Genomic DNA, 24912 nt, shown 5'->3' on the forward strand with positions numbered 1-24912 from the left:
CCAGAGGCATATCTTGGTAGCATTCCTAAAATTATCATCTTTTAATTTTAAGAGAGATTATTAACAAACGACACACATGATTAAGTTTCTGCTTTTCTAAAGTCAATAGACAGTTGATCTTACATTTCAACAGACCCAGTGCTACAAAAGACAAACTTGTCTCCGTACATACATGCATGCAGTAAGCAAACAAAACTGAGTGCAGCACATTATTCAGGAAGATAAGTTTATGGTCTTCAAATACTGTTGCAGATTTTAAAAGGATGCACGTAGTGGGTATCCCAACAGAGAGCAGACACATGGGTGTGTCTCAAGCATAAATTCCCTGCCTACTCCTGCAAAGGGAGATCATAAGATCGTGAACGCTTTTAAGAACTACATCAACTCTCAGACCTTTGACAAGGACTGATGTAAATTAAAAGATGTGTGGGAAGCATCACATGGTATCACAGAAAGCAGTAAGAAAAATAATCTGTTTTTTGCAAAGGAACAGGGGGCACCAGAAGGGAAAGGTGCCTTTCTAGTCACTCTGAAGGGTGTTCAGAGCAGAGTTGCTCAGCCTTGGGACTCCCAGACTTACCACATTCAACGTGACTTGAAGAGCATTTAAAATACCAATTTCCAGACACTAACTTGTGGCAAAAACACCCATCATATCCCTGTTCACCATGAAGATAGCGTGCATTCCCCTTGCACACCCAATTTATTTCATTTTCTTTCATCTGACTACTGGCTTAGAAGAGAATGTTGTTTGCCACAGGTGCTCAGTGCAGCAGAAACTAGATCATGAAAAGTAACTGCGCTAGTTCTTCTTAGCTGGCCATTTTTGCTCAATTTTCCTGTTCAGCAAAGGGGAAAAAAGAAAACAACAGATTGCATTCCACAGAAATAAAGAAACAAAAGAGGATATGCACAGACTGGGGTAAACCAATGTCCATCCCCCACATACCAGCACTAGAGCCTACCAAAGCACCCACTGTCCTCGGTAGCAAAGAACTTTCCCAGCTGCTTGCTATCAAGTCCTTCCTTTGCTAGCCCTCTTGTAAAATGAGAGCTGAAATAATCCAGGCAACTGTCCCACCATAGCCTGAAAAGTCAGGTTCCTCTTACTCTTTTCACAAAGGCAAAGCAAGCTACACAAAATGCCCAGTATTCGTACTGAAATCTAACAAACTTATTTAGAAAATTTGCTGATCCTGTCTTGTATTATAGCCCATTCTTTGTGTGAGACTTCTAGACACATGGACGAGGCAAGACAGAAAAAGGGGAATTCCTTCACAAGGAGAAAGATGGGAAAGCAGCATGAAGGAGCAGTCAGTAACCAGTGAAGAAGAAAACTCATGGCCAAAAGGTGAATGAACATTTGGTTCAAACTGGTACAAATTTAAAACTGCAGTTATTCCTGAACCTGAGTTCCTAACTCTGTTACCACACTGTTAACACTGTGTCATCAGAAAGATCTTGAATATTTTCCATTTATCAAGGAAAGCATAAAAATCAGTCAGCTTTTTTTGAAATCATTCTACAAAGAAAAGCACAGAGGTTTCCATATCTTTGCACCTACAGACTTCCACCACATTATGGCCACTATGGTAATAAAAGTTATTTTAAGCACAGCCTGTAGTAATAAATCGGGGTTTGTGCCAATAATTTTCTCTTTGTAGCTGAGGAGCAGGGGAGTTTCCCAACATGACATCATCAGAATCTGCTTCCAAGCTGTATCAAAACTGGGATTCATGAATTTTTTTTATCTCAAAAGAAGATAGAGCACACCATAGACATGGCCTCTAAAACACCTAGACTTCGATTAAGTTCACATAATTTTTTTCCACACTCAAGCACATCAAGTCACATTGTATGTACCCAGTAATAAAACCAGATACTCTTCATCAGGATGTGCTATCCTTTTCCTGGGAATCACAAATAGGTGCAGTATTAAGACATCTGGATGCCACAATTTTCAGTTCATCTCCCCATTTTCCTCAAATACCGTTTCTTACTTATGCCTTTACCTTTATTGCTAATAAAAATCACTGAATTTTTCCAGTCTCTTCTGCTATTGCCCATCAAGGTGATAAAGCTTCGGCTCTAACTCAAAGCAACCTGTTATGCAACTCAGCAGCTAATGACCCTTTTTCTTCTACTCCATCATTGGTACTGACCGCAGTCTTCGAACTCATAATTATTTTCTATATGACCTCTGCTTCATGAATTAACATCTTACCAGAATTTAATGTGCTTCATTGTATTGCATTCCAAGTTAAATCATCCTAAAAATCAATGCAATTATGAAAAGCAAGGTTTGTAATAGCTTGTATTAGTCTAGTAATGCAGCTGGGCGGGGAGGTGGGGGCAGGGAGAGCAAACCTATTTTCAGGCCAACTATTAGGTCTAACAAAAAAGCATCACGTTTTGTCAAAACAAGACGCAGGAACCTAACGAATCTGCCTGCTCTGCCACAAGGACAAGGTGGCAATCTTCCTGGGGCCACACTATTCCTTCAGAAGAATCAACAATGCTCCCAATAGAGCATAACTACCAATGCCTATAAAAAACAGATTCCACCAACAAAATATATTTTTAAAGCACCTACTGCTACCACTTTACTACTTCGATTGTTAGTTCCCATTGCACTAGCACACATCATCGGGAACAATCCAGTCTGGAGCAGGACTCTGGCCAGGACAGAGCTCACAACACTCTGAAAGGCAGGGATTTCTGGAAATCTTGGGCTAAATATTCTCAGGTCCTACGTAAGAATAACAAATTATAAATATAGTAATAATAAATATGATGGTTCCTTTGCTGTAGGACAAGGTCCCCTATTTGCATTTCCTATAGGTGATGACTGGTACCAATGATGGCCAAGTACTGATAAGGAGCCCTACAACAGACAACTATAAAGCAGTATTCCTTTAACCAGCCCCTACCTAGGTATTTCCAAGCCTGAGCTAGGAATCAGCTTTCTAAAAGGTCCCACAAGAAAAAAAACAACAAACAAACAAACAAAAAACCCCCCAACAAACCACCAACCCAAGAACAACAAAACCCACCGCTTATCTCTGTAAAGGTTTTCTTGCTATAGTATCTTTGATTGAGCCTATTAAAAGGTAGTGTTTTCAGTAATGTCTTGCAGTAATGCCCTTCTACAAGTTAAGGGTATACATAAAGGAAATCCTCATATTTAAATACCTTCCAGCTTGTCTAAGCATCTCTCTTCCTCTGTTTCATAGTTTTGGAACAAGAGTGTCCTTGATCTGATCCCAGTTTCGTTTTGACTTGGTTTATATCATCTCATCTGTGTTTTTATTTGTCTTATTAGTAAGAAGCTGATTCTGCAATGTGGCACATAAGTACAGAGGTCTAATTAACATTCATTTTAGCCCAAAAGTAGGATTTACAGCATAAACATAAAAAAGCCTGATGCTGGGCTAACTGATCATACATAAAAACAAACGTGCAAAAAGCTCAACCTCCTTGCAAACTGGAAAGAAAAAAAAAAAAAGAAAAGCCGCAAACACCATGGTTATATGGATACTTTTCCTGGCTCTACATTAACCTATCTGCATACCCCCTGTATTTCTACAATATTTTTGGCTAGGTATTATGACCAAAACACAATAACCTAAAGCAACATGGCTAGGCAAATTCACAGCCACGCAGCCAGAATAAGGACATTTACGATCTACATAACCAAAAGGACTTTTCTATATCCCATTCAGAAGCAAAAAATGTGAAAGCTAGAGGAAAGCCAGCCCATAAAGTTCCCCAAGAGTGCCTAAAATTTTGCCTTGCCAGTATCAACAAAGTATTTTAATTGTGTTTGGTTTTGTTCACTGCATCGTCATGTATTATCATTACCAGTGCTTAACACAGTCAAACATAAAATCCCTCTGAACAAACAATTCCTAATCCCATGTTTCATCATTTTAATCTTACCACCAGAATTCTACTGGGAAAAATAGATAAGTAAAAGCAGAAATCCACTCTAAGCGTTTAAAATAATGTTCATCACCTTGTCATTTTATGCATTCAAAGCTACTTTTACACGTATAATTGTGGTCACAAAATATCACGTTCATGGTGTTGAATCAAAAAACAAAACAAAACTCCAAACTGGTCACAAATTCAAGAAAAACGTAGATAAAAGAGCGTTCACTGTAGGCAGAAAGACGTTATGCCACATCTTTGCGTGGAGCAATAAACTCAGGGCCACAACACAAAACTTAGAGAGGAGGTTGTAATGGGAAGGCTGACAACAAGGGACCCACAAAATGCATCTTACACACATGTATTACCAGGCTTGGAACCAAAGGAGAAAGATGATGCTGTGTTCAAAGCAGGTTTACTGCAAACCCACGAAGCTCCTAAACACAACACTTTCCGTTTCTTTTCTTCCTCACCATCTCTCTCCTTTCGAAGAGTAGAAATCTGGCAATATATTCCACAGAGTAGGACAATTCTATGGCCTCAAGATCTGCAGAGGACAACAAACGTATCCTAGACTGCAGCTGCCTGTTTGGCAGTAAGAAAACCAGATTTTCCTGCCAGTAGAAGCAAGGACACAGCTCAGCTGGAGCAAGTGGAGCTGTGACCAAGGGCTACAAGGGCTCAGTCTTGGTCTCTTCCTAAATACACAGGTTTGCCTGTGAATACAGAATGGCTGCGTGTGTTGGGATTTTAAATAAATGTCAACATCTGTATCACTGCAATTTATTAGATAGTTCAATAAACCACAGCATAACTTATTCACTGAATTGGGCCCAGTGACCTGCTCAGAAGCCTTGCTCAAAAGCAAGGAGAGTGGCTGGGTGCTCGGCAAACCCCTCAGCCTCTCTTACGACAGAACACATAACGCAAAGAAAGAGAAAAATTTTGGTAACTCTCCCAGGGAGCTTCATTTCTTCGAAACATTACAAAAAACAGAGAAGAATGACAGCCCTTTTTAAATCTAACGAAGAAAGTAACAGTGACCGGCCAAACTGGAAGCCAACATTTACCAACTGTTTGCAGGAGATGCGCTGAGTTGAGAAACTCTAGGAGCTGCTCCAGCACGTCAGGTAACCCGCTGCATTATTTACACAGCCCAAGCAGAGTTGTTTGTCTTCAACTTGAGAGCAATTTGTGCACCCTTATTAGAGTTTAATAATAAATCCACAGCTTCCCTCTGTTTGCCAGGATGAAATAAAGACTGCTAAAATAAAGGAAGGATGCACATGGGAGACAGACAGGGAAAAGATGACAGTGAAACCTTTTAATGCATAAAGACCGTACCCTGGAGGATGGTTTTACTTCCCAGGAGGCTCAAAACACTGCTGGCCAGTGTCATGCCACGCCAAAAAAAAGCCCCAAACATAAACCAGCTACTTCAGGTTGCCCATCTAGGACACAGAACTATAAAATACATAAATTATATCAGTGGATTACACAAAGCACATCTTGTGCAAAGCTTCCTGGAAGCTTCTAGGAATTGTTTCAAAACAAGACAAATGAAGAAATGGGACAAGGGAAGATGCAAATTAGAGCTGGTAACTAGAATGTTTCTAGAAGAAAGAACAAAGCTAATACTGTCTTTCAGAGCTCTGAAGCACCGAAATCTAATTTAATGCAAAAAAAAAAAAACAACCACAAAAAAACAAAACAACAAAAACAAACAAAAAAAACCCCAAAAAAACCAAAAAAAAACCCACCCAAAAAAGCACACTGGTGATGTGTTTTGTGGATAAACTTTCTTACGAGACATAAAAAGAAGAGATATGACAGAACACTAAATATGCCCTTCAGAATCAGAAGTGGAGAGATACCTTGTTATGTTGAAAGAGGGCAACATTGGCCCGATGAAGACAAATACTTTAAAAAAGTTTCTACTGGATTTAAAGCATAAGAGAAATTTTCCTTCAGAAACAATCAATAGACCTAGAAATGCAAAGCTGACATCTGTTTTATTAAAATGCAGACATCCTCAGGAGATTAAGTAATTCTGCATGGTCTCACATATCTAAGGATTCCCAACACAGGATTTAAATGGAAGATTTAAGTCAACTTAAGAATACATACCAAAACCACATATATAAGTGGCTGCCACTTTCAGCTTTGCCCCTTTCTAGCAGATGGAAACATCTACTATAGGAATTTTGTTTCTAATATTAATATTACAATTAAAGTTGCAAATTTGATCAGAACAATTTACAGGCTTAGCACGGCAAGACAGGCTTATCAAATGAACTTTCAACCTACTAGCCTGAAAAATACTCTTCCCATGAAGACAAAGCACAGCAGTCATCTTATTATTGAAAGTTTAACCAGCATATTACTGAAAGTTTAACAGTCTAAAAATTAAGTTAAAATGTATTTACAGAAATGTGAATTTTAGAAGTATTTATATTTTAATCAGAAAAAGTAACATTCTGCTTGGCTAATGATCTTTTCAAGCTTTAAACTCTACAATATTATGATTTTCTCTTTTTCTTTTCCCCCTCTCCTATCACAGGCTTAATTTAATTAAAATTAATTCAATCTACTGGGCCCTCTAGGAATTGGACAAACATAACTAATATATTAGGCTAAAAAGTCAATCTTTGATTAATGGGCTGAGGCAACTCCATGGGGACCCTCAAGTCCTTAAAAATCTTAATCCTCGTGTAAGTGTTGTGGCATCAAACTCTGGGCTCTTCAGTGCGGGCACACTAAACTCTTTCCCCACCCAAAGGAAAACAAAGATGTGGCAATTCTCTGTAAAGAATTAACAGAATAATAGCTGGATGTACAGTGAAAAGGTTCTTTGTCTTGAAAGGCATAAATGCATCTCCCTGCATAAGGGATGGTTGTGTGAACTGGAGCACTGCTACTTTACTTTACTGTTACTTTAAATATTGCCTCAGGACCTCAACAAACCATGAGATGGCAAGGCTATATACCAATTTATTAAGTTACTTCAGAAGAATGACGCTCAGGCCAGGATTTTGACGTTCTAAATTTTTCCCTATAGGAAATTAATGTAGCTGCAGGATGACTGTGAGTACTGCAGCAGAATGAATATAAAGCATTCAGACTGTGCACATCATCTTCTACTTGAGACTAAGGTAGCTGTTCCACTGAGAGATGACACATTCCACCTACAGTATAAAAACACCTAAAGTACTTGTCTGTAACATAAGTTTTAGCATTTATAGCATTCATAAATTAACCCAGCAAATATTTGCTCAGTAGCGATGTTGGGCCAGCGACTTCACAAGATCCCCCAATCTACCCTTGTGAAAGCATTTGAGATTAATATACTCCACAATCTGTAGAGCAAACAGCATTAGAGCAAATTATCTTGGGAAAACTAGGCAGGAAGAGATTATTTTTATAGAAATGGGAGTTTAAGTCAGTGGGTTCGTTTTTTAACCACTCATTATTTATACTGATACCAGCAATGGTGGGATGGCTGCTGAAGAGATCAAGAAAAAAAAAAGTTTTGACCACAGTGTTGTCAACACGCAGCTGGGAATTTAAATACCTCCTCTCTGTTCCTGCACCAAGTAGCAATAGCGTGGCAAAGCTTTGTCCCTAGAATGCTACCAATTTACATGAAACTGCCAGAAATGAAGGCTGCTTTCAGTGGGCAAAACCAAACACAGTGGGCACAGAAGGATTAAAAAAAAAAAAGAAATGCTTATTACCGAGCTGCAATAATACTGCAGCAACAGGAAAATGGAAATATTATGTTTAATCACCTGTCTTCCTGAGAGAAGTAAAAATGTTTTGCATACAAGACTTACTCAGAGACATAACAATTCACAGAATTAAAAACACGACATATTTTTCAGTCTGATTCTTTTCTAGGTACTTGAAGTGCATATTTGTTTGTGCTGCAACCACACAATGCTGATATAGCAAAGAGACTGTCAGCCCTGTAAATCATATTTTTAATTTCCAGTGAGACATGATTATGTGTTATTCAGGTTACATGTGGATTCTTCTTGACAGCGTGAAAGCTCGCAGTCTTCTAGCCAGGCAGGAAAATAATAATTTCCCCATGTATCAATGCTTAGACAGTTCCTAAAAATCTAACTTTATCTTGGCGTATTGTTTTTTAGAAATCTGCAGATCCTTTGTGATTTGACAGTTCCCAGTATTATTTTCACTGTGAATCTCCCTGCAAAAATAGGGCTGAAAAATCACATTCCTCCGTCACAGCCCAAGGGAGAACTTCTCTGAGCCACGAAGCCCAGCTGAGCACTTCCCAGCACAAGCACAGGGACGCAGCACCAGATGCAGGAGACCTCTGCTTAGCTTGTACCTAACAAGGAAGAAAAGATTAGTATTGAAGAGCCTGCACTTCTTATTTTTCCCCTTTGTAAGCGGCTACAAACCCCACATTTCACTCCATTATGTTCCAGGTTAAGCAAGGCTGAGGAAACAAGGAAGGGGTTGGGCAAATGTCTCCTGGTAAATTTGCATGAGGGAAGGGAAAGATCTATGGCCTTACACAGTTATTCTCAATCAGTGTCCCAGGGGTATACACTATACCTGTTCTACCTAACTGAATGGTTATTTGCATTCAAGTCAGGACTAAGATGCAAAGCACCAACAACAGATTTCTAATTATAACTATGTAAAATATTACCCCACTCCCGACTATCAAAGATCATAAAAGTGAAGAAACAAGAACTGTGCACATGCACAATAACTCTCTCCTCCACCTCCAGGAAAGGCAGAAAGCTGACTACAAGCTTTGTTTTTTGAAATACTTTCCATTTGCCTCCTCTTCAGGAACACTTACAGAGAAAACAAATTACCTATGGCTTCCAAGTTGGCAACAGGGCTGGTCTGCAAACATGTCTCAGCATAAGGCCTCAGGTCACCATCCTACATTTCTTTGTATCTCTAGCCTTGAGCAAGTTTAACTTGTTTACTAAAACTGGCTCAAAAAAAAAAAAAAAAAAAACCCACAACAAAACAAAAATAACCCCCAAAATCTGTAGAGAAACATTCTCCAAGGGCAAAAAGGAACTGGCAGTTTTACAGTATTAGTTGAGAACTAAATTCCCCTCTATGCTTCGGAGTGGGGGGAGGAAAAAGAAGAATCACATCATGATATCCTTGCTAATGGAAGCTATGGGGTTTTCCACCCCCTGAATTAGGAAAATGGCCTCTTACTTATCACAAAGGCATGGAAACCCCACCACAAGCAGGGCCCAAAGGCAGTTTGGGTTCAAAATAGATACATCTGTTCTTCATTTTTTACCCCATAGGCACCACAGCCACCACTCAATGCTGCAAATAAACTGACGATGAGAAGTAGGCAGTAGGAAGCTACCAGCTGGAAGTGAATAAATATTTACAGATGTCCCAACATACCTAGCAAGAAGCACACAAAAGTTGGATGTAGCAAGCTAGTGGGATCTGACCATGGTGAGAAAGAGTCTTACAAAGAATTTTTGGTATCATCAACTAGTCCGGGCACACCTTGACCACAATGGGCACGTGAAGTACACCCACAGCCAGGAACGGGCGTTGCTGTCCCTCCTAGCCTCTCTTCTCCTTCACCCAAATGTATTCCAGAACGTGAGACCTGCTGCTGTCTACAAACAGCTCACAGATGGTGCTAAACCCCTCAGCTAGATTGTAAAGAAACCCATAATTCAATCCAGCTGCAAGCTCAGAGAGGCACCCAGCCCATCCTCTGGGAGCCTGCCTGTGCTCTGCTCTGATGAGTGTTTGGGGCACCAACAGGATTGGCCCACAGCCCTACCACCGAATGAGTGGTAAAACATCATTCAGAATAAGAGAGAACATCTTACACAGAAGAAAGAGAGCAGCCATCACATTCTTGCATGTGGGAGGTGTCCGCATTTTAAAAAACAAGACTCTTGATTAGAACTCAGTTTAAAAAGCATAAAAATCAGAGGGGAGAGAATTATTCTTACTAGAGAATGTAAAAATATTTACATGATGGTTCCTAACTGTTCATCCCCATCAAGATTTCCTCCTTTCCTTTAAGTGCATATGCAGCCCCTTTAACATCTGTTAGCTTCTTAGGAAAGGGATGATGAAAAGGAACTGCTTGAAGCGCCCTGGACAAGGTCCGGCCCCCAGGGCACTAACACCGAAGGTGAGATCTCACCTGTGCAATGCTCCAGAAACAGGACACCAGCCGCCAGTCACCAGAGCTGATGTTTGCCTGGTTTTAAAGCACAGAGAAGGCAAAGCAACTTTCAGGAGCAGAAACCCAGTGGTGCAGATAGCCCCTGCCCTGCCCCTGCACCCAGTCGGCTGGGTGTTCATGCATCGTGCTCAGCTCCTGCGGTGTCCCCTTCCCACAGCCACTGTGCTGATGGAGGGAGACCAACAGCTTGGGCCAGCCCATCCATCACTGCCATCTGCGCCTGGGAAGCTCCAGAGCAGCATCTCCAGCTCTCACTCAACACAGAGCGGGAAGGAGGGCACAAGCAAACGGGACACAGCAAAGGGAGGCAGAGACAGAGCGAGGGATTACTTTTTCTTAGTACACCAGAGATATTTTATTGGAGTTCACAGATTTAACACATTTCAAGAGGACTACTAGAAAAGTTCAGTGAAGTGTGCACACCTAACTCGAGTCCCAAATGGGATATGCAGTGCCCAGTTACCATAGCAACTTTCCTTTCAAGGTCCAGGACAAGCCAGGCTCCTGATGCTCCCCACTACTGCAACTGCGAGAAAGAAACGGACAAAGTAGCAATATGTCAATAGTTACCTTAAGTGCCTGAAAAAAACAAAGAAAAATAAATAACAATCTTTCACTTAAGTTCATAAAATCACTTCTTCCCCTCTTCCCCCCGCCCCCCCCCAGGAGGTCAAAAGAAAACCCTATGCACAACAGATATAAAAAATGAGAACCCAAATGGGGGGGGGGGGACGACGAGAAGAATTATCAGGGAGAACAGGATGGTCCCCATAAGCTGAAAATTTAACATACAGCACACCTCCATCAGATGAAAGCACGTCCCTTTAAAACATTATTTAGCCTAAGAGTTGTAAATACATGTAATGCCTAGTGCAGTATCTCAAAGGCTGATCAGGTAAGACCTTTAAGATCAGGTCATTACTTCATACAGGAAACATGACTGTACTTGGAAGAGAATTGTCATTAACTGTTTAACATTAGTGCTTTAGTAAGAGAATATTTCAGTATTAATCCAAGCCAAAGTCTCACCACTGTGTTACAGAAATTAATTTTGTTAATTGAAGCAGCATTCTCTTCCAAATCACTGAGCTGCAGACTACTTGCTACAATGAAAATGGCCTTCCTTTGTGTTTCTGCAAACATCCAGCTTATTTATACTATGCCTGTTAGAAATTCCTCATACCTCAAATTTTTTCAACTGATTCATCATTTCCTTTTATTCAATGTTCAAACTTGATGTGAAGAGATTCTATTAATTGTTCAGAAGCATCCTCATTTCGATGGATGACATTTTATACTATTTCTTTAATTATTATTGCAATACTGACGTGTGGCACCAGCAAAAAAACCTGGCAAAGTTTGCCTGCCTTTGGGATAAATGGGGAAAAAAAATACATCTTGTTATCACCACAGAGGGGAAAAAAAGCTGATGTTCCTGTAAACTATGACTCATTGCATTTTGGGGGTTTGCTTTTAATTTATTTTTAAGGGATTTTTAACAGCTGTTTTTTATTCAGGAAGTTTAAGGGTTGCAAAACTTCCTTTTCCTCCCAATATCATTTTATGTCAAGAGAAGAAAAAGCCTCCAGGACATCGCATTTGGAGGTTGGCAGAACTGTAAGCCTACCTTAAAAAGTAGTTAAGCAGATTGTCACAACTCATAGCTTGTTAGAGAAAAATGAATGGGTTATCGAGAGGCAGCATGAAGTTGCACCTAGTCTGTCCTAACCATTCCCATCACCTTGAAAGTCACCTTTGCACTCCCTATCAGCCATCAGATTCAGACAAGATCATTGTATTACTGCTGCAGCCTGAACTCTATATAGAGAAAAATAAAAAGGTTAAAACAGGATTAATTTATAACTGTATCACTTAAGTTCTGTTTACCAACTGATGGGCTAAGCATTTCAGAATGTGTGATCTCTAGACATTGCAGAAATGTTAACCAGTGGCATAACGGCATGACAGCATCAGAATTAAGACACATCTACAACTTGCTGAGAGAAGGGAAGGGGGGTGGGGGGTGGGTAGGAGAAGAAAGAAAAACTTGAAAATCACACTTTGTCAGGTCAGTTTTACAGTTTTCGAAATGCCAGTTGTTCATTTTAGCACAGCATTAGTCTCAAACGGCGAAGGTACTGTCAATCAAAATACTCCTATTACGAACAAGTTCTGGGCCTGTATTTAGGCACGGGAGTAAGAGAAGAGGTAGGGGAAAATAATCTGTTCTGGGAATATACTTAGATATAATAAAGTTGAAGAATAATGAAGAAATTAAAATATATGGTTTCACACACTACAGCCTCATAAGAAAAGCAGTGGCAGTGTTACATTAAGGGCAAGTTACAGCTCAAGTCGTCCAGGGACTCTTTTTGTCTCTTTCTGCTCTTTTGGCACCCAGCCCTTTTAGATGAGAAAAGGTACCATGTGCTGGAGGTGCTCCTATGTCCCAAGTGCTTCAGGTCTTTTATAGATAGATGGAAAGTCATGGCCCTCATTCTACAGGTCTGTATTTTTAAGAATCATTTTGCATATCCTCAGTGTTTGTGTGGACTCTTCAAGAGCCATTACAGAGGCTTAACTTTCAGTCAGAGCTTTGCATCTGCCCTCTTAAAAGTCTAATTTCTCAAATGCTCATCACCCCCTCCCCAAACAACTTAGGTTCCTCTTGACAGCAAAAGTTAATATCTTCCATGGTATAACCTTCAGCTAAAGTACTGTATCCTTCTATTAAACTTTTATCTTAAAACAGTGTTTTCTTGAACTGGTCAAAAACACCACAACCTGTTTTTAGCAACCTGTAGGCAAAGTGCCCAACACCTCTTTGAGCTGCAATGCAGCTTTCCCCCCTAACTGTCCAAGCCCTGGTGACTACAGTTACCTCTTCCTTTACTGTCAGGAACTACATTTGAATTTGAATACTGGTGCCTCATGTTTCATCCCTGTTAGACAAACCAGCATATCCATTTCCAGCACTAGTAAGTTTAAATGAGTAGTGACAGTTTCCAGTCATGCAGAAACATAAGCAGACTCAGATGTCATCCTCAAAATGGTAACTGATTTGAGAGAGAGCATCACAGCCGAACTGCCAAAATAGGGGTTTATTTTTAAATGACTCATTGAAATCCAGGGCAGATCAAAGGGCCTGATAGCAAAAAGAATATTAGGAAAAAAAACCCACCACATTTAACGTGTTAGCTAACATGTTAGAATCCTCAAGAAGATAAAGCAATTTTAGTTCTGAACAAGAGCACTTGTCTTTGTGAGAAAAGATAACTTATTATTAATTCAAGATAAAATCACGGTACTGGAGGTGAGCCAGTTTATTGTTTTCAAAGACTTAGCAGACTGAAGTCAAGATAACAGAAGAATCCCAGAGCTTTGCAGAAGAGGGATAAAAGCTACAAGCTCTAGTTTCCCCGAGAGGCGGCCCTGACATTCCCTACTCCAGACCTCTGCTACCACTGTCATAGCCCCATCTGATATCATGGCTGAGGATTTAATTTTTCACAGTCATTGGGGCAGTCATTTTGCTTTCACTGTTTAGTAGCTAGCCATACAGGTCTGCAGCCAGTGCAAAAGGTCTGGAGACTGTAAAAATATATGGAAACAAACCCAGTTTCTTTTGCTCCATCCATACAGTGGATGCTATGAAAAACACAAGGGTTCAAAAGCAAGACAATTAGTGATGCACTTCCCATTTCATTGTTAGCTGTTACAAGGGTAAATCTAGATAGAGAAAAAATTGAAAACAAATTGAAGTGCCTCATGGCAGTGAACCTTGCAGGCTCTCCTAACTCTCTGTCACACACTTAAGTTTTTAATGGAGGTGAAATGAGCCTGCATACATTACCATTCTGCTCACTCCCTAGTCAACAGCCCCTGCTTCTTCATCTTCACATCACTTACCGCCACTAGTACACCTGCCTCCTCAATGCCAATACTGAAATAGGACAGCCGATTCTTCAGCCTAGCAAGCAACTGGAAACGGTGATGGATTTCAACAGAGAAGAGCTTAGACAAGTTTTTACTGTAAAACTTGCTTAGCTTTGTTTGAGGCAACACCGAGTAGTAAAATTGAGGTTGAGCTGCCATATTCCATTCATTAGCTTCAGAAATCCTCAATCGCCAACCTTGCATGCAAGAGATCTCAGCATAAAATGAGCAGCCCCAAAGCAAAGATGTTAATCCTCACATCTACTTCACAAGGGTGCAGGAAGCACCCAAAAGGCATTAGCTGTCATTAAGCACTCACATCAATCTCTGAATTTCCACCTACAGCTGAACAGAGTAAAATTAGAATCAACCTACGTGAAACAATGAACTGCAGCACTTTCAGCCTCTTCACAACATAGTCTAAAGATGGTAGCATTTTAAGATTTCTTTGTAGTTCATACCGCAGTGACATATCAATGAGAGTGTAATTCCTGAGGACTGCAGAACATCATTAAGGATCATTAAAAAGAGACAAGGGAGACCATTAGGTAGTTTCAGATCCTCTCTCTCTCTTTTTTTTTTTTTTTTTTTTTTAAGAAAAAGAAAGAAAAAAAAAAGAGGAGAAAAAACAAGAAAAAGAAGCCCTCTCATCTCAGATGAGCAGAGGGTTTTTCTTGGTTTATTTGCTTTTATGTCTGGAGTTAGATATTGCCCAGAAGAGTTTTCATGAAAACATAACCCTTTTTTAAAATAGTACACACTTCAAACAAACTGTGTGTTTCACAGTAAAGTGAAGACACAAAAAAATAATAAGAATGGTGACAAATTCTTCTAAATTGTTTCCAAATGATCTAAGTTCCTATTAATAAAACAGGCACCTGAATTTTCTTAGCATTTTTTTCAGGTTTTTTGTTGTGCATTGCTGGTATGTTTTTTAATGAGATTTTGGGCCACAAGCATTCAACTTAACAGACAGACAAATTGTCCCAGTGGAACAAGTAAGTATTTCTACTTCAAGATTTTGATCCTGAATCAGCCCTCTCCCCCACAGCTGAAGGCAACTCCCTCAAGAACACTGCTACCAAGTGAACAGTGAACACCTCCAACAGGGCTAAAAAATACCTTCAAACTCACCAAGGTAGGTCTTAGGCAATTCTCAGCAAGTTTTGAAACAAAAGATTTCTGTTCACTATATCCAGTGAAAGGGGAGAAGACTTTTTGCTAAGCCACAAACATTTCAGTACTACTGTACGCCACAGCCTCTGGCTCCGTCAGATTCTCAGCGCATGAGCTGTATCACCGTCTGGAACATATCAGCTGCTCAGGACAGCGTCACATACATTTCCTAGACCTGGTTTTCCTAGGAAAGACACTAGATCTAGATGAAAACAAGCACACAGCTATTGTAAAATTGGAAAGAAACTGAAAAACTATCTGTGCAGGATATGTACACATATTGTCTTCAAGGCATAAATTGGGAAAAAGCAAGAGAGGACTAAAGCCCTGCATTTTCTTCTGCCAAAGCAATGACTCAGTGCATTTCTAGGAGCTCTAGGGGAAATATGTGTCCAGAGTGGACAGTGCACATTTAGATCAAGAATGCTAATCACATATGGTTTCAAATCAGCAAGTGCAACATCACCACCCCAATGCCTATGAAAAAAACAAATTTCTGTTATAACAAAAATGATCTCAAACTCCAGATCTGCATCATTTTTAAGGTCAGTTGATCCCTGAAGGCCCATATCTATCACGGGGTAAGAACAGGGAAATATCTAGAAGTCTCTGTTATTTTATGTCATCATGACAACACTGCCTCAAGACATTTCCTCATAGCTGGAAGCAAGACTCCCACGCATGGAGCACATAAAAAGCAAGGTCATCTGTGAAATTACCATGCACTTTTCTTTATGTCCTGAGGAAGTCACTGCACTAAAGCTCTGTGAGGGAGGTTTTAAGACCAAGGAGGGCTTGCACTACTTGTGAGACATTCCCACGCAGTCTTTGTGGATTCAATTTACTAAACTCCCTGAAGTAACACCTGTGAATCTTGTTCAGTGGCAGCTGTAAGGGACACACATCCACAGAGAGAAAATGGTTATGGGAAGTACTAACACAGCATCCATCTGGACATCCCTGCCACCGTACACCACCATCTCCATGGTAGGAAGGCCCTGAGTCTCTCAAACATTAAGGTGAACCTATACAAGAGCCTCCTCAACACTTTGAGGGATCTCTCCCACAGGACAATATAGCCTTTAACTCTTAGAAACTGGTTTGCAACCAAGTGTCTCAGTCTATCATGGGAGCAAGAGATTATTATTCAGAGAAGTATACAGTGAATTAAGAAAGTGATCCGAGTTTATGCAATTTATATAGTGAAGCATGAATGCAATTTATATAGTGAAGCATGAAGAGAGAGAAGTACAGACGCCAGGATCATCTGCTTGTAGCCTCTCGGGTTTTGGGGAGAAGGTCTATATGTAGAGGAAGAAATCTGTATTGCATCTGCTATGTGCCAAAAAAAAGAATTTTTTATATATATAAAAAAATACAAACAACAGCGTCTAGAGGGTAGCATCACGTACTGGCATTTACACAATCCAAACACAGAACCACTAAAAAAAAAAAATAGCTAATGTACTTAGCGAAAAATGCCCATGTTTGCCAGAGGCAGGTAGCTTAAATTATTGTGTCCATCTTCCTCAGAGAGGAAGGACCAGAAATCTCATTTTCTATTTTTCTACCAGAAATAGGAGGGCAGAAACTCTCCTCCTTCATATACTCTGGAGGTCAAACTGGATGATGTAATGATGCCTCATGGCTTTAAACAGGTTTTATAGATTATCTGACTTAAAAATAGACACAATGTTTAAATAATAAAATTCTCTGGAAATGGAGTGCCTATTACAACAAGCCTCCAGTCACTGGCTAAGAATTGGATGAGCTATGAACATACGAGTATTTGTAATAAACCAAAGGGAAAAATCTTAGGTAGATAAATTGAAATTTCATCCCACTGACTCCGAAAAGCAAATAGTATGCATTGTTTTCTATATAGTCTGCTTTAGCTAGATACAGATCTCCAGAAAAGCGTGCAGACACCATACCTATGTTGGGTACTGGACCCAGTCTAGCCATGGCAGTAAGGGCTCCTGTCCTCACCCAAGTAAGGACTTCTGTCCTCACCCAAGAAGCATGGAGTCCACTGTGTCCCATGCAACTGTTGTCTGTTTCTGGTACTGGGAGAGTACAATTAAAATCAGTTTGGATATGCCTGCACTGTCCTGACATCTCTGCTGTAGGCACTCCTCTGAATAATTTAACTCAAAGCCAGTTACCATACAATAATTGCCAGAGGTCATGCCATCATGGTTCAGATGAGGACCTGAATTCATTACATGAACCAATGCACGCGTTGCCTTTCTGCTTCCCTTCTCAAGTACGTGGCCAAAGGAGGAAGTACAGGAGAGAGGTGCTCTCACCCTGTCTAGGGAGCTGCTTCTTGTCTGCTACACCATTGTTTAGCTTGTCACAAGCACAAGCAAAACAATACAGCACAGCAAACCTCACCAACTTGTATGAATGGCCTGGAAGTCCACTGGAAATCACTTAATGTCGTGAGCCAGCGAGTACAGAACAACAGGAATCAGATTACTTTGCTCATATGTTTTCACAACAGCAATTTCATTTTATTTATTATGATAATTCATAAAGCACCATCAAATACAGTGTAGAATCTCTTATAAAAATAATTACAGTCTAGTAATGCAAGATCTCATTGACGCACACCATTAATTCCTTGACAGTTAGAGAATGAGCCAAATACTTTGTGCAAACGGAGGACTCACAAGGTTTCAACACACACATTTCCTTGCACTTAAAATGTGCAAGGAGAAAACCTTATTAAAACAGTATTTCATATTATGCTTTAAATTATGGCCCCTTAGGCAGATCTTCTGTACTTCAAAAGACAGCTATTATACTACTGTATGTTACAGTTTAAGATAACAGAAAAAAGAATTCCTATCAAATTGTTGTACTGCTATATGTAGGGAACACAAAATAGTTTCTTTTTCCCCACAGCCCTCAAGAAAACCCAGACTTTCATCCAAAGCGAGGTGCCACCAGTCTCACACAATAGAGAACAGCTTTAATACAACACTATGAATTGTCTTCCACTTTGCTACTGAAACTATTTTGAGCAGCTAAAGCAACATTTTCTGAACCTACTATCCAGCACTTAGGACATCTCCACACGAGCTTCAGGGTTATGCTATCTAACTCTGTGTGTTTCAATGGCTTTGTTTCTATGCAGAAGGACTTTGTGGTTATACACTTCATAGCTGTTTTTAAAATAGGATTTCTCTAAAAGTAAAAAAAAAAACAAAAAACCACAAACAAAAAAAAACACCACCAAGAAAAAAGAAAAAGGCGGCTGGTGCTTTTCTTCCTGCTGTTTAATGATGTTCAAAGTTGTCTGAAAATTTGCTTACACGTAATCATAGAAGACTGAATCAGTTCCCTGCTTTGTATCATTTCTATTTTAGAAGCCCTTGTAGTGCAGCCACCAGAAAATCATGCCGGCCATGATCCAGATTCATGCGATCTAACATGTTAACTGATTCAAGTCTTCATAATTAGAACTGATCCAGAAGCCAACAGGAGACATCCCTAGCAATTTAAATAAGCATTATACTAGATACTAAGAAACACTACGAAACAGATCACTTGTTATAGGCAGTTTGACAGCCTGACTTAGTAAACCAGAACCCTCTAAAAATCACCAGAAATACCTAACAACAATGTTCAAACTGAGGTCTCACAACAAGCAGTTAAGAATGCCGAAAGAACTCACAGAAGGTGTTGTGCTCTTCCAACTTTTTCCATCTTATCTCAGATGTTTACAGTAAAAAGAACAGAGAAGTTTTCTTCAAAGCACAATTATTATCAATCCTCTCCAACATTCCAGCAGCACAATATTCTTCTTATAATGTGACCGAGTAACTCCCTCAGATCCTCAGGAGATGTTAGCAAAATAATTGTTCCCCCTCAGTGTTCTTTTCTTATTACTTTATTTTTTTCTTACCCTTATTACTTCAGGCAGAAATGACTTGGAGATATTATCATCCGTTTACCAAAACAGAATTCCCCTGCAATTATTTTCTTTCAGGTTAAAGTTTTACAATTTAATTGTACATTAAAGCTAAATTTAATGATTTTCTACCTGGCTAAAACTGATTGGCCCTCTAAGTCTTCAGTTTAATTTTCCCCCCTTTCTCATTTTGCTAACTCGAAGAGAAATGAGTCTACCTTCAAGCCTGTTGGAATCAATCTTCCTTTCTCTTTCTCACAATTTATAAGTCAGAGGCTTAAAAAGTGCTCATATCCTCTTTTAACAAGCTGGCTATGTGAGATAAGCACAAGAACATTAATAAAAATAGCTCAGCATTAAGGCATGGATGTTTTACAAAAGTAGACCTAAAAAAAAAAAAATCCTAAAGGGTAATTGTGATTTATACCACGTCTCTTTTCCTATACTACCAATTATCAATCATCTCTAAAAGATCCCTTCTCTTACACACCTGTGACTTGTAAATGCTGGCATACTGCAAGAGAGGGTTTTGGGGTTTTTTGGTTTTTGGGGGGTTTTTTTGTTTGTTTTTGTTTTTTTAAGACAACCTTCACAAATATTTCCTAGCTGGAAGCACAGATTCTCTCAGCTCAGCTCTCCCACACATTGTACCTTGGTATGGTCTGCACCATCACTTTTACCACCACCCTCAATGTCTCCAGTGTTCATGAAAACTCTGTCTACAGCAATGATACCACAACCACCAGCACTGAAACTTTTACTACTGCAATTACAACAAAGCAGCTGGTGGTAAGAATAATAATAATAGTAGTAGTAGTAGTAGTAATAGTAATAATAATACTACTTAGCATTTATAGGGTGCTTTATATTTTCAAAAGCTGTAGAAACAAACATTTGCTAATTAAGCCTCACACACTCCTGAGAAACAGATACATTTTTTGTTTATGAATAGGAAAACTAAGGCAAAGAGACAAAACAGCTGTCCCCAAAATCAAGATCTGTAGATAATTTTAAAAAAAGGAACTGAGATCTCTCTGGACAACTCAGAGTTCTAAAAGTACAGCTTAAAATACCCAAAGAATCCGATGGGACATAAACTCTCATGCTCTGTGCGTCCACCCCCTCCAGAAGAGTCAGCAAACACTTTCCCTGGGAAGATGAGCTCAGTGCCGCCAGCTGCTCCATCCAGCTCTCGCCACGGCGGAGCACACCACGCTGGCCTGCACAGGCCAGCAGGACCCTCTCACCTGCCAAAACCCCCACCTGGAAGCCTGAGCCCCTCTGAAAAAGCCAAACTGTTGGTAAGCTGCACAAACCCAACTTCCATCGCTCTCCACCAAAACTGGGCCTCAACAGCAGCTTGCTTCTCCGCCGGGGCTATGTTCTGCTCTGTCACTATTTAAGAAATATATGAACACTTCTTTTTCTTGCATGTCAACATTTAGCTTTAATATAAAAAGTGAGAAAAATTGTACATTCTAAGCAGAAAGGAACAAATGCCACCCCGTATTGAAGGCACTTCTGAGAATATCTTGCATTCATATTCAGTAAGACATTAAAGACAGTAAGACTGACTTTTTGTGTGTATATTAGACACCTCGCTCACACAGGGAAAACAAATGCCTACACACACTCAAACACCTCCTATTCAGGTCTTGAGTTCTAGAACTGCTTGAAGTGAGCTTAGAATTATTGCCTAGACAAAATACACTGTGTTAAACCTTTAGAGACAAAGATTCGACTATCCATGTAATTTCACATAGGATATGTCCCACTGAGATCAATGGATTTGAAATGCATTTCAGAAGACACTGAAATAAAGACCGATGTCACAAAAAGGGGAAAAGAGCCATTTTGGAACAAAAAGCTTTACCACAAGCAGTAGCACAAAGTGCATTCTGCAAAGCTGGACACAGAGCACTATGTGCAACCGAAGAGTGAAGAAAAAAAAAAAAGGGTAGGTAAAACTTAGGGATAAATAAACAGAAAGAAAAAAACCCAGGAGACTAAACTTACATCAAGACTCAAGAGTAGGACTGACCACAACATGGAAGGTGGTGGAGAAACACGACTCAGGCAAGTGGAGAAGAAAGGAAAACATTAAGAGCTCACCCAGGGGCCAAGTTGATCAGGGAGAAAAACTGAGACCAAAGCTGAAGGTAAGGCTCAAAATGCAGCAGTGCTTTAGCACTGAAGCAGCCACGAGAAGGGAGACAGTGACAGCAATGGAGAAGATGTGTTTGTTCCTCAGCAGTAGTAGGACATTCGTCACACAGATGGACACTAAGGTACAAAGACCAGATTCCTCACTCTGTCTTGCCCTCTGTACATGAGATAGCACTAAGAGGCTAATTACCAGTTAGCCCAGATTTATTAGCCATAACGAAGTTTACAGCTAAAATAGGAACCGACTCCACCCTCCTACCTCCCAGCCCTCTGCCCTCACCCCTGGATGATTCTTCATCCTTAAATACACGAAGAGAAGGAAACAGAGGAGATGAAACATTACACTAAGGTTCTCAGAGCATGGGAAGAATTGCAAAGCAATAAATTATTCTAGAAGTGGAAAAGAGAATAAGTAATACCGCTCTGGGAAAAGTGAGCCTGAGACGACACTGAAGTGCAAGAAGAAAAACATGTATTGAAATACACAGCCTGACACCCAATTCTGACTGTGAAACATAGGTCTGTATTTATATCTTCAGGCAAAGGCAGTATAATGCATTCATTGGTTTCTCAAGACATGTGTGCAAAGCTGAAAATTACTTTAGGGGCACATCTATAAATGACTGACTTTTCCATACCATTTTTAAAATGGCACAGAGGATCGTCAAGCTGAGTTTTATTCCAAGTTGATATCACAAAGTCCTTACGATGTACCTCAATTTCATTGCATAGCCCTTGCTATATCATTGTCATATGCACTCAGTTACAGTGAAGAACTCAACATGCAAGATGAATGTCTCGCTCTTTGTACAAAGGTCTCACATTAACACGCTCAGAGTTATAGAACTGCCCATTCAAGATATTTTTTTTTTTAAATTATGACGTAGACTGGGATTCTTACAGGCACTGAACTCTTAATGAATCCTTGCGTCAACCAGATACCTAACTCCCTGAAACACCAAGTGTTAAACCTCTTATGGATCAGAAAAAGAAAGTTTTCTCAAGGCTGATTACTCCAAATTATATTCTACGCTGGAAACAAAGAGATCTTTGACTCAGGAAACATAGAAGACAACACCTCAGACACACTGTGTAAACAATCAAAAAGAACAGCGGCACCTAAGGAAGGAAGAGTATATCAGTACAAAGAGCAGAGTCCTCAGCCTTCATGAAAGGCGCATTCAGGGGGGTGAATTAACATCAAGCCCTCTCAACCACCCCAGAAAGAAAGTGCTCATTAACCAAAGTTCACCTTTCAGGTGAAAGACAAATCACTAGGAGCATTAATCGAACAAATAGCAGCTAACATCAAATTCTACCTAAACACTGATAAAATTGGGATAATCTTGTATCTCACCATGCATCTGCAAGTACTGAAAAGCAAATGGACTTCTGTGATCTCATGTGTTTTTCATGTTTTTTAGATCAAGTTTTATGCAGCTGATTTGGGAGGTATGTTAAATATAAATTTCCCTTTCCTAATGGGTCTGGATGTATACTAATAAACAGCAAAAAGGTACTGCCAGCATCTCACTTTCAGCTTTTCTTCGCACTTGAGGCCATTTCTGGAACGCAAGGGGGAGGAGAAGGGAGTACTGACGCTCCGGAGAAGCAGTAAGCCCAGTGCCTGCTTTTCTACTTGGGTCAAATCTTTAAAAATGCTTTTTTATGCAGGAGCAGAAATCAAATAGAAACAAATTCCCATGAGTCACCCCTTTATTTTCCAGTTACAAACATTCCTGAGCTATAGACATTAAGGCTTACAGTGATACTCTTGCACTAGGTTAAGCCTGAAGCATCCAGCTACAGCAAATTCCAGCCCCCTGCCCCAAGAACCAGCTAGCTATAGCACCTTCACAATTAAGTCAGCTCATTACAGCTCCTCTACACTCATAGAAGGCTTGAAAGAAGTCAGATGTTCCCTTACCTGCAGTGGTAATCTATAAAATCCAGAAAATCCATAAGCGGTAGAATTCTGGATTATTAAAAGATAAATCCTCTATCTCACCTAAACTCATCGCATTCTTAGAAAAAACAAACAAAAAGCCCTACTTGATGTTACCGAGCATCTGTAACACTTACTCTCACTCAACAGATACCATTTTGAAAACAGTGAGGTTTATTCTAAATGATGAAATACTCAAAGGTTTCACAGTATTAGAGGACAAGGGATTCATCATTTCACAACCCAGAGTTTTATACAGGTTGGGATTCCTGCAGCATTGTTTTTCTCCTCTGTAGTTTTACAGAGAACACAGCAGTTCCCATGGTTGGTCCAAATGCCAGCTTGAGTGAAGCTTTGACCATAAATCCCCTGTCACTTGATCAGTAATGAAGATGCGTGTTATGCATTAGAAAGCAACACAACAGAAAACCCCACAGAAACGGTTAATATAAGGAGAGATGTACAAAATTCCACGGAAAATACTAACCCTGCATCTTTGAAGCCAGAGACATCTGCTATCTTTGTCTATCCAGAATGCATAAGGTTGCTGAAGTCTATTCAGAAAGAGACAAAAGGTAATAAATGCAAAGAAAGTAATTTGTAATTTGCTATTGCCACTTCAGATCTTAATCCTGTGGAGATTCACAGCATGAGTAACTTTAATTACTGAGACACTGGCATAGAGAGGAAAGGAAGAAAGGACTGGAAGCGTTCAACTAGTAGCATTCAAGGCCCTGAGTTGGCCAATATTTAAAGATTTTACTAAAACTGACATTACAGAATAAAATCAAAGGCACGTGTTACTGATTGTGGTCTCATGGTCACAGCTCAAAATGAAAACAGGGCCCCCAAAAGCTAATGCTAACAACATTTCCATTTGTAACTGATTCATTTTTTATCTCCCCAGTGTCCGTGACACAATTAAAAACAAACACCAAAAAAATCCCTCCCCACAAAACAGATGCGAAGGTTGCTTCTTCCCACATCATCATGACCTTTCCAAGAAGGCTGTGACTAACCTCACCAGGCAGCAAAGAGAATTACGTAGGATCGCCGAGCAAAAACACAAAAAAAGACACCTTGTCTTACCTTTCCATTTCAGTGAACGAAGAGCTCTGTTTTGTAAACAGTTACGCAAATGTTTTTCTACACACAGACACCAAATAGCCTCACCGACTTAGATGAAACTTCAAATTATAACTAAGTTCGTTTAAGGGCACAACATGGAGAAACCCAGTAGTCACTCAGGACTGCAGTAACAGCTGAAGTTCCCGGCAAAATGAGATCTAGGGTGGGAAACTGAAATTCCTAGGTATCGGGGTGAAATCAAGATCTGTATAAACCTATGATAAATTTGATGTGTTGGATGAATAAATTAATGGATGAATCAGAATCTAACTCTGTAGTTGAGATAAAACAGCAGCAGTTACATTCCTCTCTGAAAGCACGAATTCTGGTTTCTGTAACACAAAGCATTTAATACCGGAAAAAACTAGAGAACTAGCACTGAAAACCAGAAATTTGCCTCTTAGTCCTTTTTTTTTTTCTTTTTTTCTTTTCAGTGTGAAAATTAAATATATATAAACTACACTATTAGTTTAGTTACCAATGGTATTT

At 39.8% G+C, this 24912-nt stretch overlaps 1 protein-coding gene across 11 annotated transcripts in view; it reads right to left on the minus strand.

Annotated features, from left to right (window-relative positions):
- Positions 1 to 24912, minus strand: part of EPS8 (epidermal growth factor receptor pathway substrate 8) — a 141133-nt gene that overhangs the window by 112089 nt on the left and 4132 nt on the right. Inside the window, exon 1 of one of the 11 annotated variants that reach the window (XM_037388208.1) lies at positions 10617 to 10638. The exons of the other annotated variants lie outside the window; for them this stretch is intronic. The gene's annotated coding sequence lies outside the window, so the exon portion shown is untranslated. Of the gene's footprint in view, positions 1 to 10616; positions 10639 to 24912 lie in introns of those variants that run through there. 11 annotated transcript variants of the gene reach the window in all.

The sequence above is a fragment of the Falco rusticolus genome, chromosome 5, assembly GCF_015220075.1.
Source record: "Falco rusticolus isolate bFalRus1 chromosome 5, bFalRus1.pri, whole genome shotgun sequence".
In the NCBI taxonomy this organism is placed as follows: Eukaryota; Metazoa; Chordata; class Aves; order Falconiformes; family Falconidae; genus Falco; species Falco rusticolus.